This window comes from Petaurus breviceps, unplaced genomic scaffold, assembly GCF_028583685.1.
Source record: "Petaurus breviceps papuanus isolate PSGF00001 unplaced genomic scaffold, PetGlider_PUasm1.0 90849, whole genome shotgun sequence".
NCBI classification, from domain to species: domain Eukaryota; kingdom Metazoa; phylum Chordata; class Mammalia; order Diprotodontia; family Petauridae; genus Petaurus; species Petaurus breviceps.
Genome location: NW_027187361.1, coordinates 16,217,990 through 16,228,987, shown reverse-complemented (window position 1 = coordinate 16,228,987; position 10,998 = coordinate 16,217,990). Strand labels below are relative to the sequence as shown.

The following is a 10,998-nucleotide window of genomic DNA, read 5'->3' as shown; positions in this document are numbered from 1 at the left end:
AGCTTATCTAATCCTAGTTACTTGAATTCATCACATCCAATTAAGTGCTTTCTTGCTTATCTCCCTACTAATTTTGTATTTTAACTCCCTATTAACCATTTTTCATTCTTTTAAGTCCAACGATCATTTTTAGCAGAGAAAAAAAATAGAATTGAATAACTCTGTCATCTATGGTCATTGTCCCATCCTTTCTTTGACCATCCTCTTTTCCTGATTATAGCTTTAAAATTCCCCATTTAGTGAACTTAGCTTTGCTTGTCAATCTCAGTTCATTCTGACCTCTGCCATTTCCGACACTATTCTTACAGGACCATGCTAAGCTTTTGTCTTCATCCTTCATTACTGGTCTTTGCTGCCATCTTCTATATATAGAGCTGATGAAAGAACTGTAACCACTTTATCCATAGTGATGTTGATTGGGGTATTTAGTGATACTGAAGACAGCTGAAGTTGATGACCAGCTGGGCCACAGAGCAGCATCTGTTGGGAGATCTGATGATCTCAGTAGAAGACAGAGGCTATTTCGCAGTGCAGAGACATGAATTACTCCTTCATTGTGTGTGCCCTGGCTACAGGTATTGCCCATGCATGTATACCCCCTACATATCATCTATGATGATCTACTCTTCCCATTGAGAGTGTATATATTGGTGGGAGAGTAATTTCAAGATTTATGGGAGAAGGTTGTTCTGTTCTTTATTTACATTGCTTTTTAATTAAAATGCCTTTGTTATGAACTGTTTGTCTTCCGGCTGATTGGTTAAAAAAAATTATAACATAGTGGCAACTCTTAAAATGTTTTAGAGTGAATTTTTTTCTCACCAAATACCTAGAACATGGGATACAAAACTGGACATCAAGGCCAGAGTAAGGTGGCCCTGTGGGCTGGAAGGGAACTTATTATAGTAATAATTTAGTCCCATATCCTCATTTTATGGGTGATGGAATTGAGGGCCAAAGAGGTAAAGTAACTTAATAAATTCATATAATTAATAAGTTGAAGAGCTGGTGTTCATATGTAGGTCATTCAGCCCCAAGTTCAGTGTTCTTTCTACTATATCACATTGCTTCAAATATTTTGGAATTTAATTGTATTTGCTGCCTTGCATTATTATTTAACTGCTTCATTTATCTATGTCTTATCTCCCTGAACTGCTTCTATTTATCTGGAGGGAAAAAACAAATCAAATAAAGAAACAAAAAGATGCTTCATATTTCTTTCTTTTAAAAAAGACAAGTTTAAATTAATGTCTTTTTCATATCACCACCATTTCCTTCAGTATCCTCTCTCCCTAAAGCTAGAGAGCTATCCCATTTAACAAGTAATATTTTTAATGATTAAAAAAAGGAAAAAAAAATCAAAACTGGCCATTACATTGAAAAAAAATTGGAAAATATGTGCAATGTAATGAATTTGTGGACTTTTTGCCTCTGCAAAGGGATGGGGTAGTGATACCTTCTCATATTTATTCTTTGTAATTTCCCAATATTCAATTATATTTATTGATTTATTTTTGCTCTTTCCATTTGAATTATTGTAATCATCATATAGGGCAGCTAGGTGGCCCAGTGGATAGATCACCAGACCTAGATTTAGGAAGACATATTCCTGAATTCAAATTTGGCCTCAGATACTAGCTGTGTGACCCTGGGCAAGTCACTGAACCATGTTTGCCTCAATTTCCTCAGCTGCAAAATGAACTGTAGAAGGAAATGGCAAACCACTCCAGTATCTTTGCTAAGAAAGCCCCAGGTGGGGTCACAGAGTGAGACATGACTGAAAAAAAAAGTTACTGTGTGTATTGTTTCCTCTGGTGTATTGTTGGCTCTGCTTACTTCAATTTTCAATATATCCTACATTTAAACAAAGTTCCCCAATGGTGCTATGTGCATGGTAGTTTGCTTAATGAATGCTTATTGAATGTGTTGACTCAAATGCTATACTCTACTGATGGGAAGAGGGTGGAGAATTGTTGTTTATAGACTGAGATTCCCCTGGACTTTCCCAGTACTCCTAGCAAGCACTCCAGAACTTTGCAATTTCTACTCTTATTCTATTTAATCCCATCCTAACTCTGCCTTGGGGCTATGAAGCTCCTCTTTTCAGAGAAACAGTATCCAGAAAACAAGGAATGACATCCCCTCTGTACTCTACCACAACATTACATCTGAAGTATTGCATTCTGGCACCACCTCTTAGCAAGAACACTGAAAGACTATCCTAGGATATCCTATATGCTGGGATAATGAAAGTCCTTGAGATCAAGTCATATGGTTGGGTTTTTTTTTTTTTGTCTTTTTTTTTTGGAGGGGGGAAAGCAGGACAATTGGGGTTAAGTGACTTGTCCAAGGTCACACAGCTAGCAAGTGTTAAGTGTCTGAGGTTGGATTTGAACTCAGGTCCTCCCAACTCCAGGGCTGGTGCTCTATTCACTGTGCCACCTAGCTGCTCCCAAGATCAAGTCATATGGGAATCAGTGGGGACCATCACCACTTGTCCTGACCTGTGTCTTGCCATTGGACTCAGATGACTCTAGAGGAGAGAGTGAGGCTGATGACTTTGTACAGCTCTTCCTCACTTAAATACAATTCACTTGCAAGTCAAAACATCACCCTCCAGATGCTATTGGTCTTCTTCGAGAAGGAAGGACAAACAACAACGTGGGAATCAATCTAAGAAATTGAAGCTGTTTAGCCTGAAGAAGTAAATTCTTGTGGGACAGGGAAGGAAATGGGATACTTGTCTTCAAGCATTTGAAAGATTATCATATGTAAGAGAGACTAATTTGCCCTGCTTGGACCCAGAGGGGTCAAGTGTTAGAAGAAAGGATGGAAGTTTTATACAGGCAGAGTTAGGGAAACTTTCAGACATGGAAGGACTGTTCAAAGTGGGAAGGGGCTGCTTTAGAATGTAGTGAGTCTCCTCTAACTACTGTAGATGACTTCAGGCTTGTTAGAAATGCTTATGAAGCATTTCCTGAATAGGGCTCGTGGGGTGGAGGACATGGTTTCCAAGTTCCTTCCACTGCTGAGAATCCTGGTAATGACTTGCTGAGGGAAAATGTGGGGTGCTACTTTCTATGACCCCATAGAAATATGGGAAGTATATACACATATAGTGTGTATGTGATGAAAACCACAGAGGAGAGTAGAATATATTGATATCTATATACTACATATATCTATGTAAGCATGTATTTATCTACATATCTACATATGCATGCACGTATGTATCTATCCACATATCTATCTACATATGTATGTATGTATGTATCTGTCTACACATCTATGTATGTATGTATCTATCTAAGTAAGTATGTATGTATATATCTATCTGTCTACATATGTATGTATGTATGTATGTATGTATCTACCTACCTACCTAGCTATCTAGCTATTGACGTATCTATCTATTTTCTACTCTTCTCTGTGGCTTTCCTCTGGTCAATGGGGAAAGGTTTACCTTTTGGTGCCAAAGATTCTAGAGTACAGGTTCTTCATTTAAGGTCCATGAACTTATTTTAAAAAAATATTTTAATAACCATGTATGAATGCAATTAGTTTCCTTTGTCATTCCAAATATTTACGTGTATATTATACATTTTATGTAGTCTATATGTATTACAATTTTTTTTGAAAAGGCTTCACCAGATTGCCAGAGGGGCCCAAGGGACAAAAAAGATTACTCAGATTCCAGGAGCTCAATCTAAACTCTGTTTCTTAAAATTTTGTGTTTGAGTATAAAAAAGCCATAGAGAGGAGATCTGATAGAGTGAGGAGAGAGCTGGCATTCATCCAGGGAGGCCTGGGGGTAGGTCCTCTCCCTCTGGACAAATCACTTAGCGTCTTGGTGCTCTCGGCAGTTCTCTAAGTCTAGAGTTTGCAGAGAAGATATTGACCTACGTTGGTAAAGGGAGTTTCCTTACCTGGCAGTTGCCTATAGTAATGAAATCACAGGCCTATTTTTTTTCCTTATGAAAAGCCATGCTGTTAAATATAATAAATTTGACCAATAACCCAGTCCCCTTGCAGTTGCAAAATAATAATTACTATGCCACTCTAAATGCTATAATAAAAGTTAGGTAGTTAGCTGCTCACATGCTAATAAATGTTTGTAGCTTTCTCTGTATAAGCTTGATTATGTACTGGAAACTTACTAATATTTTATTGGACCATAAAACTGCTCAGAAAGATACTTCCTCTCACCAAGAGCTCAGAGAAAGATACATTGAGCTACCTTCCCCTACTCATTTTCAGAATCCATTAGCTACTTACTAAATCGGCCACGAGCATTGGCTTTTAAGATATATAACCACATTGAGAAGAATTTCTCATCTCCGAAAGATTGAGGCGATGTGATGAGAATCTATGGCATCAATGTGGTTCCTGGGCATATCAATTCGGTCCTCATGACTACAGTACGCGAAGGGTGCATCTGAGCACAAGATTGCCACTTTGTATAGAGAGTGTTCTCAATATGTCCTCTGAGAAATTCATTAGCACTTTGACAGGGACATTGCATAGAGGGGTCATTCAAGAAGCATTATCTTTGATACACGTTTGTTAATGATGTGGTCACATTGTACTCTCTGCTTTAGGATGCAAACCTGAGAACAATTCAGGCTTCTTCCCTGAGAGGCCGTGATCATCATCTTTAAGTGCATTTTTCTCCACTTTTCTCAGTTGCCACTTCTGCTTTACCGTTCCGTTTTAAGAAGTCCCAGGGCAAGTCAAACCTTAGAGATACTTTATCGTGAAGTAACCTTTAAATAAACAACAATAATGCAAGTATATTTGCAATGGGTATTGTATTCTTTGACTTTAACCACAACCATTCCTTTTCGCAAAAGTCGTGAAGGCCAAATAAAAACCAAGTGGCTTGGAAATTATTTTTCTATTCCTCCTGTGAGAATAGAATTAAATGTCACGGCAACTCTCCTTTACGTTTTCAACAGTCTCAAAACTTTTGAACTTCCTGAAATAAAGATGAATTTTTTATCTAAGTTGGAAGGTGGGGTCAGCTAGGTGGGACAGTTCTGGGCTTGAAGTCATCTTCCTAGGTTTAAATTTGGCCTTAGACACTTACTAGCTGGGTGATCCTGAGCAAGTCACTTAACCCTGTTTGGCTTAATTTCCTCATCTATGAAATGAACTGGAGAAGGAAATGGCAAACTACTCTAGTATCTTTGACAAGAAAAACCCCAATTGGGGTCATGAAGAATTGGACGTGAAATCATTAAATAACAAATCAGAGGAAGAGAGACAGCATGGTGAAGTAGATAGAAGGCCGGTCTTAGAATCAAATACTGCATAAAAGACAGAAAGTCTTGGATTCAGGAGTCAGGAAGACCTGAATTCAAACATTCTCTGACACATACTGTGTTACCATGGAATGATCACTTTATCTCTCAGTGCCCTAGGTAGTCCTCTAAAGCTCTTCAGTTATAATTCAATCTGCATTGGTGCCCATGGGATAGGTCAGGCAATTCCACTTCTCCCCCCTCCAAAAAAAAGAGATGGCAAATAAATTTTTCTCTGATCAAATGTTTTCTCACTAGATTCTTCTTCCCCTCTATTCCTACAGTTCTTTTTACTATGATAGAATAGAATTTTTAGTCACAAAATATGTTATGATGTAATATAAATCTAAAAAATAAGCAAATTAAGTGAAATGTTTTAACTTATACTTGCCTATGTTTGCAAAAGCAGAAATTCGTTGTGTATGCAACAAAACCTCTTTTTTGGGGGGAGGGAGGAGGATGCCACCGAATTAACCTTGTTGTGTACAGTGTCAATAATTGTGAAAATGATGAGTTGACAAAATTATACAATATGACCATGTTTGGAATTCTAACTAGCATTGATCGGTATTTGCTATTTTTGTTAGCTAAAGAAAAATGCAAAATCCTTTTGAAAAATCTTAATTTTTATTGTGGAATTATATTATAAAGAAGTAACACCTGAATGACATTAGATCCCATGGAAACAGCGTTATTTGAGTGATCTTTGATTCACTGTTCTTTCTCCTCAACTTGGCTGTGATAGTATTTGACATATAGTCAATAATTAAGAGACTACAAAAAATGATACTTTTGCTTAAAAACTAATGTAAATGAAGTAAAGAACTCCGATGGGTTTCTATCGATTTTGGCTTATGAATTACACATTTCTTCCTCTCACATTCAAGAATAGTCTTAAATATGCTTTATAATCATTTTTCTATTTAAGACTATTTCCTACCAGTCATCCTATAACTAAGGAAATTTACGATTTAAAAATCAAGAAACCCCTTTGTATTAACTTTCTAAGCTGCAGTTACAATTGCTTTTGGGTTGCCCACAGTTACATTACTTAATGTAATATAATTAACAGTGGCTTAATAAGTATTTTCATGACCTATTGATTCACATATAATTTAACTGTAAATCATGTCTTAAACTTCATTCCTTTTCCTATCCTGTTTCTGAATTCAACAGATCATTTCTCCTTTTGTATATTTATTTATTGATGTACCCAGCATCGTTAAAAGTATAATGACAGTTCTGGAGATAGATCCCCCCCCCTTTTATTTACTTTTTCAAAAATTGAGAACAGTGTGGCCCAAAGGAAACACAGTATCTAATGGTACCATTTCATTATTAATTGTCCAGTAGTTAACATGGCTATTGAAAAAATCCTTCTAAAATTAATTTCTCCCATTAGATTGCAAAAAGTTGCAAATGTTGAAAAATGTATTCATTTTACCTGTTTTTAATTTACTGGACTTAGGTACATTATTTGGTGCATGTCCTTACAACAAAAACTAAGTAAGGTTTATATTACCTAAGATGCTGGGGAATTTAAATTAACACAGGGGTAATATGAGGCACAGATAAAAGAGATAACCAATTTTCTCTAATTGATTTTCATTCCTAAATCCAACACTGCAGGTAGGGAAGATTCACATGGACCTCAAGTCAAATAAGTAGTTTTAGAATTGTCCAAAGTATTTGGCTGCAAGTAATTATATGGCCAAAGAAAAATAAATGAAATTTGACCCATCTGTCTGAAGAATGCTATTTAATTCTTGCTATTTATTTCAATAGTGAAAATGAACATGCCTGGGGATTTAAAAAAATTGGACTACATCTGAAAAAAAGTAGGCAGTGAGACTAAAATATATGAGGCAGTGTCACTAAAATAATTTTTAATAAACTGTACCTATCACTTTGCTTACTTAACTTTTTCTTTTTTTTCACAAGTCCTGTCTTTGCCACTCTTCCTCTTCATGTTGAAGTATATCAGTTGGAAATGCATTTGTCTAATCTCGCATCTTCTTTTCTCTCTTAGCACTGTTCTATTAGCTTTTCAAGGAAATATACATCTGTGGATATACTGAGCATACTTCACTGTAGACAGATGCTAATGTTTTCCTTGTCGAGGGATGTGAGAGAAAGAGGAGGGGATGGGTGGGATAGAAGTGTATGTGTGTATGTATGTATGTATGTATGTGTGTAGGGGCATCACTGGTAAGTATGGGTGGACTGGTAAAATTTTTATATGGGTAGGTGAAATAAAAAAACACACACACACAGAAATATTCTGAACCTATTTTTGGCCTTTCCTGCAATTACTCTTTGTGCCCTGATTGCTTGTCAGTATTTCCTGAGTGTGACTAGCAGCCTCTGAATGGAGCCCTATTATTTATCCTTTATTAAGTGCCCATAGAATGCTGAGGGCTGTGTCTGACACAGGGAACGAACCCTTCCCCCAAGGATAGAAGTGTTTTAAATTAATTCTGAATAAATTCTCCTGGGCATCAACACAAAAATAGATCCCAGAGTTTTCCTAATAGCTGGGCTTGAGAAGAAAGTGACGAAAATCATAACAGTATTCGATCCCAATTTCCCTTCTGACTTCCTGGGCTCTAGCTTCAGAAATTCATACTTCTCTGACCAACCCATAAGAGAGCGAACCATCCACTTAGAGGCTGTTGAAGACAATAACTGCCATTCCAATATTAAGTTGCTTTCTTCTACTTGGCAGGGCTCACTTGGAAGCTTTTTGGCATCCCAAACTTTGCTCGCTCACCCTCCTTAATACCCCGACTCTGTTCCCTCCTATTCTACCCTGCCATATCCAACCCTCATATTTGACTGAGAAAACTGAGGCCAGATCATAGAACCATAGGATTATAATATTAGGTCTAGAAGGAAACTCTGAGACCAATGAATCTATCCCTTCCCTCTCACTCATTTAAAGATGAGGAAACTGAGACTAAGAGAAAGGAAGGAAACAAGTATTTATTAAGTAAACACTTATGTGCCAGGTGTGCTAAGTGATTTAAAAATATCTCATTTCATCCTTGTAACAACTTGGGGAGGTAGATGCTTTTATTATCTCCATTTTACAATTGAGGAAACTGAGGCAAAAGTTAAGTGACTTACTCAGAGCCACATGGCTACCAAGTGTTTAAGGCTGAATTTGAACTTAGATCTTGACTCCGAGTGCAGCTTCTATCTACTAAACCATGGTATCTCTCAAGGGAACTCCTTGAAGCTCACCCCTCCTCCACCCTGGCCTTCTGCTACTCCAAATTTCTTAGCATCTTTTCCCATTTTCTTTTAGCTCCTTCATGTCTCTGGGGCAGACACATTCCTATTTTCAGAGACTAACACTTTCATTTCTACAAACTGATTTCATCCTATCCTCCTCTAGGATCTTGTTCCAGAAATCTCCAGTCCTCTATAGCTTCTTACACTTTCATCACCTTAGATTTATCCCTCTGCACTGTCTCCCATCTCTCTATAAATGTCTTCCTACCCTTTACTACCAAATTTTTGGAAGGTATTTGCCCCACATTCCTTTGCTTTACTATCATCCATTCCTTATTCAAACCCTTGTAATCTATTTTCCATCTCCACAATTCTTCTTTTCCTGCATATTCTTCTTTTGTGTTCTATGACAAAACATGTTTCTTCTACTTCTCTAGTCACTTAGCTTTTTGCCTCGTTCTTTCTTTGTCCTTGTGTGGTGCCCAAAGTCTATGAATTCCATTTTCCCTTACCTCTCATATCCAGTCCTCTATAAAGTTGTGAATTATACTTCCAAACTATATCTTTCCTCTATACCCCTGACCTTGATTCCTGACTATTTAAATCACCTCCCAGTAGACTGTCGTGGCTCTGCTCTCTCCCCATCCTTCACTGCTTCCCTCACCTTATTGCCAGACTAATTATCCTTATGCACACAAGTCACTGCTCAAAACTTTTTGATGGTTTCTGACTGCCTACTGAGTAAACTCTTAGCTGAATACCCTACCTTTCTTACTTTATCTCATGCTCCTCTGATTTATGACTAAATGCTCTAGCCAAACTGAGCTACCCACCATACCTTAATCCTGCCCTGTGTTTTCTTCTATGCCTGGAAAACCATCCCTTCTTCCCTCTATAGACTTTCTACCCTCTCTTACTTTCTACCCATTGTTTAAGGCCTGAACCAAATGTTATATTTTCCAGGAAGCCATCCCTGACCCTCCTCTCACTTCCTTCCCAACTGGCAAAGACCTCAGCTTGTTGAATATTATGAAACACTTTGGTTGCTTCTCATTTATGTACTAATGGTGTATTATTATATTTTATAGTATTTATGATTATGGTCAGGCGTGTGTATGAGCATATATTGTGTTTGTAATAACCTCGTTCTGGAATGTGAGCTCCATGAGATGTTATCTTATTATGTCTAGCAAAGTGCCCTGCACACAGCATAAGCTTAAGAATGCATGTTAAATTTTAATGTAAGTCCACTGGTTGTTGCTTTTTAATCTAAATACACAACTTTACAATTAACCTTATTTAAATTCATTTTACTAGATTCAAGTAGTCCCTCCAGTTTATTGTAATATTTTTGGATCTCAGTTCTTTTATCCAATGTTAATTATTCCTCCTAGCTTCCTGTCAAATGCACATTTGATAAACATGTCATTGACACCTCCATTGATATAATCCAAGGAGCCCAATCCTCTGCACACAGTAGCTACTAAACTCATGTTTGCTTAATACAATTAATCGTTGGAGTGAGATTATAGATGGATACTATCAACCCAGTAATAACTTTGACCACTTTGAGTTTTATCTTTTCTCTGGTGGAGTTTTTCACAAGGAAAGTCCAAAAGGTAGGTAAGAGGAAGAAGAAATGAATCCACAAAATGAATAGCCAACTACTGATTAAAAGAGAAGTAACTAGATTTCGCTTCACTATTCACTTCTAGAGTCTGAGGGAAATAACAATGGCTTCAGCAATTCTGCAGTAATTTCCACCACACATTGTGTGGAGACCAGAGCACCAGATGGGCTCAATCAGTCATCCCTCCTTACTCTTATTGCCACTTTAAATTATGCCATCTTTGAAGAGTGCTATACAAACATCATAAATCCTGTTAAATCACTATATTCCTGACAGACAAAGTCTGTGGTCTTTATTTAGAATCCTTTGAATACTGAGAAAACAAATAGCTCCTGCTCTTAGAAAAAATATTGTTCGTGAAATGCATGTCTCCTAAAATAAATAACATCTTTATTCCTATGTCAGAGTGTTTTTGTTTAAAAAAAGCAAAACGCTTCTTTTCTAGGCCAGGGGAGTAAGAAGAGCTTTTACATAGGCCCTCCCACACTTACATTGTGGCACATTAACTTTCTTTCCTTCTATTTAGTCCTCTGCACCATGTAGGATGTCTGTGGTTTACTTGGGGTTTATGTTCTGAAGTCCTTGGGCAGAGACCGTATCTCTATGCTATTTGCAATATTGAGCACAGAAGAGGGGCTTACCCCATCAATCATTCTACTGTCTCTCCACCATTTCTCTTTCATGTTTTAGGCATTAATTCTTAGATAAACCAGTCTTTATTGGATTGTGAACACAGGGTACAAACCAACCTAGAATGAGACTAAAAGATAAAACCAGACTTTACAGTCTTAAAGTTGGAGACCTTATAGTGGCAGCATCTGGGCATTCCTTCAT

At 37.2% G+C, this 10,998-nt stretch overlaps 1 long non-coding RNA gene across 1 annotated transcript in view; it reads left to right on the top strand.

Annotated features, from left to right (window-relative positions):
* Positions 1 to 381: 381 nt before the first annotated feature.
* LOC138149701 (uncharacterized) overlaps positions 382 to 10,998 on the top strand; it is a 67,481-nt gene continuing 56,864 nt past the window's right edge. The window contains exon 1 of the long non-coding RNA XR_011165399.1: positions 382 to 575. This is a non-coding gene — a long non-coding RNA (uncharacterized lncRNA). The remainder of the gene's footprint in view (positions 576 to 10,998) is intronic.